Below are 8,060 nucleotides of genomic sequence, written 5' to 3'. Positions count from 1 at the left end.
CCAAAACCTTACTCAATATTCTTTAGCCAGATATGAAGAGATATTCGCCGTTGTAGAGCACGTGAGTCGATTCCGTGAGTCGATTCCGTGGACAGAGAACTTCTCTTGATCCGACGCGTCGTGGCTCGTGATGAGAAGAAAAGTCTCTGATTAACAATGTGCACAGCGCTTCAATCAGGAGGAATTCTGGTCGCTCCGAATTATAAATTAAAACTGCGTTTGAGCGGCAGTCGTGACGTCACTTCTAATATGAATAAACCGGCTGTAACTCAGGTTGAGTTTAAAGATCGTGCGACTCTGGAGTTTACCTTGGCCAAGGGTAAGAAAGAAGTCCCGCTGAATGATGGATCTTGCAAGAAAGAGGTGTTTTCGGGTTTGCCCACGAAGCGAGCGGCCTCTTTATGTCTGCAGTATTGCAACCGCGACGGGAAAGAGGAAGAGCGGAAGTTCGTTCCATAATTTATGCATTCATAGCGGACGTGGTGATGGTGATCCTGCCCCGGCATGACGTAGGTCAACGCGGAAGTGGGCTGATGGGAAATGTAGTTTCTAAAGGGACTGTACCTACACAAAACAATAAAGTTCATGAGGTAAAACATCACACAATGTCCTATTGTATTATTTTGATTGCAATACAAATAAAAGATTATTTACAAATTATTGTTTACAGTTTTAATTTCAATTTCATACTGTCCCAACTTTTTCTGATCTGGAGTTATAAATATTCAAATTAAATAGTTGTCAGTTTATTTGTATAGTGCTTTTAACAAGTCATTATTGCAAAGCAGCTTTATAGAAAAGTAATGACTTTAAACACATGAAGTAATTTTATTCCTAATATACTTATTTATAAACTTATTTAATAAACGTATTTGCTGACATCAAATTCATGACAACTGCAGTCCTAATGTTATTGTAACAATTGTAGTCTTAAACCATCATAGCAAAACTGAAAGTGTCCAGAGCCATCTTCTAAGTGTATCTTTTGACTGATCATATGGGACCATTCTCCAGAGGAGTAATGTGATGAGACTTCAGCCAGAAGTAGGGCATCAGGATGGATCAGGCAGGTCCGAAAAGCAGGACAGGCTGGCATCACTGGTATCTCAGGATTGACATGCAACTCGACAGAGAGAGAGAGATCACAGGTTGTTAGGTATGCCCAGTGTCACCGAATGGTTAAGAATAGTATACATTTTGCACTGAGTGTGAGCAGGGACTCCGGCAAGACTAACTATGACAGCATAACTAAAAGGGAGAGCCAGAAGGTAACATATGGCCCTTTTCCACTACCCTTTTTCAGCTCACTTCAGCTCGCTTCGGCTCACTTCAGCCCGACACGGCTCGCGTTTCGACTACCAAAAAACAGCATGACTCAGCTCGCTTCAGCCCTGCTTAGCCCCTAAAACTCGCACCGTTTTGGAGTGGGGCTGAAGCGAGCCAAAGCGAGCCGAGTGAGGCTGGGGGCGTGAGCAGACACTCCCCTGTGCACTGATTGGTGAGGAGGAGGAGTGTCCTCACATGCCCACACACGCCCCGCGAGCACGCTGGGATCTGTAAACACCGCAAACCCGGAAGGAGAAGAATTACGAATTACGAGAATTTCTGAAGCCTTATGCGCCTCGCCTCATCTATACGCTCTTGCCAGTATCTGTCCGCGTTGTCGGTGACAACAAGCCACAGCACCAAGACCAGCAACACTAACGACTCCATGTCCTCCATGTTTATTGTTTACTATTCAGGTTGTGACTACCGCTTAAAAGCTCACTGATGTCACTGTTTGCGCTGCTTAACGACATCACCTGACGTCCACCCACTTTCGCTAACTCCACTCAATGTGTCCACCCACTTCCAGCCAGCACGGTTCAGCGCGGTTGTAGTCGAAATGCAACTCCAACAGCCCCGCTCAGCCCGACTCAGCACGGCACGGCTCAGCCCGACTCAGCCGCGTTTGTAGTGGAAAAGCGGCAATAGACATGAGGGAACTGTGGGACATAAAGCAGCTAGCCACTCCACCATCAACAAACCTGAGTGAATGCATGATGGGGTGGCAGCATCCATACATCCCAGTTTACCAAAACACTCTATGCCTGAGAACCCTCCAGATCTACTCCTTTACCAAATAAAAAGCTAGTAACAAAAGGCTTAACTAAACAGATATGTTTTCAGCCTAGACTTAAACACTGAGACTGTGTCTGAGTCCAAGGTTGGTCCATAACTGTGGGGCTTTGTAAGTAAAGGCTCTGCCCCTGATGAAGCCTTCACTGTTTGAGGTACCAACAGATTGCCTGCACCTTTTGATCTAAATAGGCGTGGTGGGTCATAAAAGACTATAAGTTCACTCACTAAGTACTGTGGTGCGAGATCATTCAGTACTTTATAGGTCAATAGTAGTATTTTATAATCAATACGAAATTTGATTGGGAGACAATGCAATGTGGTGCATAGGGATGATGTGATCATATCTTCTAGTTCTAGTAAGGACTCTTGCTGCTGCATTTTGGACTAACTGGAACTTGTTTATGCACCTACTGGAACATCCAGACAGTAAAACATTATGATAATGGTAACAAAGGCATTAACTGGTTTTTCTGTATCATGTAGTGACATATTTCTTATCTTAGCAATATTTCTGAGATGAAAGAAGGCTATCCTTGTAATATTATCAACATGAATTTCAAATGAAAGACTGGAGTCAATGATCACCCTGAGGTCTTTTACTGCTGCACATGAAGGAAACAGAAAGACCATCCAAAGGTGGCACGGTGATGTAGTGGTTAGCACTATCGCCTCACAGCAAGAAGGTTCTGAGTTCGAGCCCAGTGGCCGGCGGGGGCCTTTCTGTGTGGAGTTTGCATGTTCTCCCCATGTCTGCATGGGTTTCCTCCAGGTGCTCCGGTTTCCCCCACAGTCCAAAGACATGCAGTTAGGTTAACGTGGAGCGGCCTTGGGCTGACGTGCCCTTGAGCAAGGTACCTAACCCCTGACTGCTCCCCGGGCGCTGTAGTGTGGCTGCCCACTGCTCTGGGTGTGTGTGCGTGTGTTCACTGCTTCAGATGGGTTAAATGCAGAGGATGAATTTCACTGTGCTTGAAGTGTGTGACAAATAAAGGTTTCTTCTTCAAAGTTACTATGTAATCAGAAAACTTACTTCTAGATGCATGTGGTCCTAGTACAAGTACTTCTGTCTTGTCAGAATTAAGTAGAAGTAAGTTAATAAGCATCCAGTGTCTAATGTCCTTTATACATTCCTCAGTTTTATTAAGCTGGTGTCTCTCATCTGGCTTTCCTGAAACATAGAACTATGTGTCATCAGCATAACAATGGAAACTAATACCATGCTTGGATGGTATAATACCATGGAAACTAATACCATTTACATCAGGAAACTGATAGTGATCAGTTAAATAAGACCTGAGCCAGGATAGGACTATTCCTTTGACTCCCACAACATTTTCCAGTCTATCAAGGAGAATATGATCAGTGGTGTCAAAGGCTGCACTATGTTCAAGCACTACAAGCAAGGAGACACAACCCTGATCAGATGCCAGTAGTAAGTCATTTAATACTTTAACCAGTGCTGTCTCCATGCTATGATGAGATATACATTTTGATTGATACATTTCATGGATGTTATTCCTGTGTAGATATGAGTATAACTGCTGTGCGATAGCTTTTTCTAGGATCTTGAAGATAAAGGAGAGATTTGATATTGGCCTATAGCTAGACAGCTGACAGGGGTCGAGGTCAGTTTTTTTAAATTTTATTTTATTTTTTTTAATCAGGGGTTTGATAACTGCTAGTTTAAAGGATTGGGTACATAGCCAGTGCTAAGAGAAGAATTGATTATTTTTAGAAGAAGTTTGATTGCTTCTGGTATTTTCTGTTTGAAGAGTTGTGTAGGTAAGGGATCGAGTACACAAGTTGAAGATTTTGATGTGGAAATTAATGAAATTAGTTTGATTTCTCTAAGGGGAGTAAAACATTCTAATTGCTGATCTGATACAGTTATATTGTTAACTACAGGGTTACTTAAATTGTCTGGCCTTAAATTATTGGTTTGGATTTTTTTGTCTGATATTTTTAATTTTGCTACTGAAAAAATCATGAAGTCATTGCTACTACATATTGCAGGTGTGCATGTTTCTATGGTGGTCTTATTCCTAGTTAATTTTGCTACAGTATTAAATAAGAATCTAGAATGATTTTTGCTATCTTCTATTAGGGTGGAGAGATATGTTGATCTAACAGCATTAAGAGCTTTTCTATACTTCAAGAGGCTCTCCGTCCAAGCTAATTGGAATACTACCAATTTTGTTTGATGTCATTTATGTTCTAATTTTCAAGCAGTCTGTTTTAAGATGCATGTGTAATCATTATACTAAGGTGCTAGTTTCTCTCTCTCTCTCTCTCATTATTCTTCTTTTAAGTGGAGCTACATTATCCAAAGTATAGCGGAACATTGACTCAAAGCATTCAGGTGCCTGATCAAGTTCTGTGGATAATGAAGGACTTCTTTTATGGGTTAGGAAGTATGTCAGTAATTGGGATGGGAGCAGGCATTTAATGAGCCAGCTGGGGTACTAGAAATGACATATTGTATGTACAGCCTTGCCCCATTGCTGTTGGACTGAGCTAGCGTGTGTCAGACCTCCCAAGTGACCTGCATCTGGTAGGTCAGACCCGCAAAATGATATCCAAACCACCTGACATGAAAAAAAAAACACATCAGAAAAATCTAAAGAGTAATGTCAATGATCTGTCATGATTTATCTGAGCTTACACATGTATCATGTAGCTCAGATGTTTACATGTATAGGGCCTGTATGTTGTCTAGGGTTAGTTGATTGAGCACCTCTGCCGGTCATGCTGACAAGTAATGAATGAAGTCTGGTCTTTTCATTCACAACAGCCTGACTACTCATCCACTGTTTTTTGGCATTTCACATCATACCATACTTGATGCACCCAGTCAGGATGCTAATAATGCTAACCAGCAAATCATGTGGCAGCAGCATAAAGCATGCAAATACAGGTTAAGAGCTTCAGGTAATGTTCACATCAAACATCAGAATGAGGAAAACTGTGGTCTCAGTAACATTGGCTGTGGCATGGTTGTTTGTGCCAGTTGGGATGGTTTTGAATATTTCAGCAACTGCTGATCTCCTATGATTTTCACACTCAACAGTCTATAGAATTTACACCGAATGGTTTAAAAAAAAAGCAAAATGGTCAAGTTTAAGTTGACAGGAAGGTTCCAGTAATTCACATAACTATTGTCAGGATAGGATTTATAGAGAACATGAGTATTGTTCAGGAATTTTAAAAAATATATCAAAAATTCATAAAACCACCTCATTCAATCTGATAGTAATTTAATTTGGATTGGCATTAATCGGTTTACTGTATTACAATTGAAGTGTACTGTATACATTAACCTTTTGCTATTCTGCTTTACCTATCTGTCAGATTGTTAAGGGATTATTAGGCAGCATCTTAACACAATTAATGACAGAAAACTAGATTATTCATGTAACCATTAGGCATGTATTGATTCATCCAATTCACAATTTGATACTGGGTTCATGATTTGATTCTCCTATGATATTTTTTGAAAAAAATATTAAATGAAGAAAATTGTACTACCAAAAAATGAAACATTTATTTTCCTATTCTTTATCAACTTAAATATTCCTTTTGTTAAATTGAAGAAAACAACAACAACAACAACAACAACAGGGCTCGAAATAAATTTTTTTTTCACCAGCCAGCCGGACTAGTTACCTTCCAAAGTAACTAGCCAAACAGAAAATCAACTAGCCAAAATTTGTTCAGGTATGAATTTTACTTCTGTCAAAAATAACGCAAAAGAGAGTAGTTACTATTATTCATAACTAATGCGCATTTATTTCAAGACCCGAGTATTTTGATACTGTTGTTAAATACATAAATGAGAACAACACAGAGCACCATAATATAATATCAACAAATAATAATATATTGGAAAACTTGGCAACTTGGTGTATGAGTATTGAAAGCAAATATACTTACTATCATGACTATAGCACCCAAAATACATCCAACATGCTTTCTGTATTTAACCATTTATGAGAGAGAAAGCATTAGGAGCTTCATATTGACCAGAAATCAACTTGAAAAAAATTAATTATTTCATAAAAATCGTATCGCAGCCAAGGCCTACCCTGCTCCCATGTTTGCTTATAAGTCCTTTGTCGTTTCTCCTTCTCGTATGCTTTATCGGCGGCCTTTTTCTCCTCCTCAGACCGAGGTCGCTTTGTCCCCGTCTATGGCGGTTTCTGTACACCTTTCAGAAAATTCCACATCGCCACGTAGCTTTGGCAGATGTAGATGTAAACAACAACAAAAACACATGTTTAAATGGGTGATAATGTGGCCACATCTATTGAATTTGATAACGTGATGTGGCAGCGGGGGCGTGGCCAAGCATCGGTCTGTGAATGGAGGGCGGAGTCAGGGAAGGTAAGTGGTGGAATCATTGCACCTGATGAGGATTAACCTGTGTTTGTGTATCTTCCCCAGTGACCGCACCCTTTAAAAGGAGAGGAGACCAGAGAAAGGGAGCTCTCTCTCCCCAACCAGAACACGTGTGTGTGTGTGTGTGCGTGCGCGCGCACGCGGCTGGGAAGTGATAAAAGGCTGAAAAGCTAGCAATAAATAGTTCATTGAGAACTCAGTTCTGGCCTGCTGTGCTTCTGTGCTCCACCCACCTGGTCCAATACTACACGTGATTACTGCGATATTCAATGAGATGCGTTATATGCATGCGCAGTAGTGAAAAAACCAACAGCCTGACTTGTACACGATATGATTCGGAATTCTTCGGTAGTTTCCGTCCTGCCGATAAACACATTGATTAACACAGACACGGCACGCGCTTAATATGTGGCGGCTTTAGTTGACGGTGTGTCTGAATCTTCGCTTCATATATATTTTTTATTTTCAACTAGCCAGCCAGGCTGACTAGTGACAGGAATTACCTGCCAAATGAAAAATTAAGTCGCCTCGGGCGACCGGACCACCACGAATTTCGAGCCCCGAACAACAACAACAAACAAACAAAAAAAAACCCTTAGTTTCATTTTCCTAATAACCAACAGTAATTATTGACCCAAACTTATAAATGTTGGAGTAAAATATAATAGCCTATTAACTAAATGATTTCTTTAATTAAAAATCAAAAGTTAATACCAGAGAGGCCTTTTCTTAATAAACTCATGGACATTTCAAATACCTCAATTTTTCTTCTTTTTTTCTTTCACTTTCAACAGTCTGTAAAAAGATTAATCCAATGTCTTGATAAATCTGTTTGTACAGTCAGTCAATCATACAACAATTCTTTCCCATTTTAGATTTGTGTGTGTGTGTGTGTGTGTGTGTGTGTGTGTGTGTGTGTGTGTGTAACATTACAGCTGTGTTACTTGAAGTCATATGTATTCTCGCTATTATGCATTATTACCTGAACAATGCAATTATAGGTAGGAAAAACTAAGAGATTATGCATCCTGATAATAATCACAATTCATTTTGTATGTCATATCTTCAAATTTGTATCATAAATTGTGTCATAAATTTGTATCTCAATTTATTGTCACATGATATAACCTTACATGCCTAGCAACCGTTGTGGGTGCTTAAATCACTTTCTATAAATTTAATCTGCTTTAGTTTCTTTTTTCTGCAAAATTGTTTTATGTATGAATGAAAATTGTTTTTGTTCTACTGAATTAGTGCTACTGCTACCACTTAAAATGTAAGTGTACAGCCCTGTTAGTGTAAGAAATTAGGGCACATGATATATTTTTGGGGCGGCACGGTGGTGTAGTGGTTAGCGCTGTCGCCTCACAGCAAGAAGGTCCTGGGTTCGAGCCCCGGGGCCGGCGAGGGCCTTTCTGTGTGGAGTTTGCATGTTCTCCCCGTGTCCGCGTGGGTTTCCTCCGGGTGCTCCGGTTTCCCCCACAGTCCAAAGACATGCAGGTTAGGTTAACTGGTGACTCTAAATTGACCGTAGGTGTGAATGT

The sequence above is a fragment of the Neoarius graeffei genome, chromosome 10 (genome assembly GCF_027579695.1).
Source record: "Neoarius graeffei isolate fNeoGra1 chromosome 10, fNeoGra1.pri, whole genome shotgun sequence".
Classification (NCBI taxonomy): Eukaryota; Metazoa; Chordata; class Actinopteri; order Siluriformes; family Ariidae; genus Neoarius; species Neoarius graeffei.
This window is presented reverse-complemented; position numbering follows the sequence as displayed.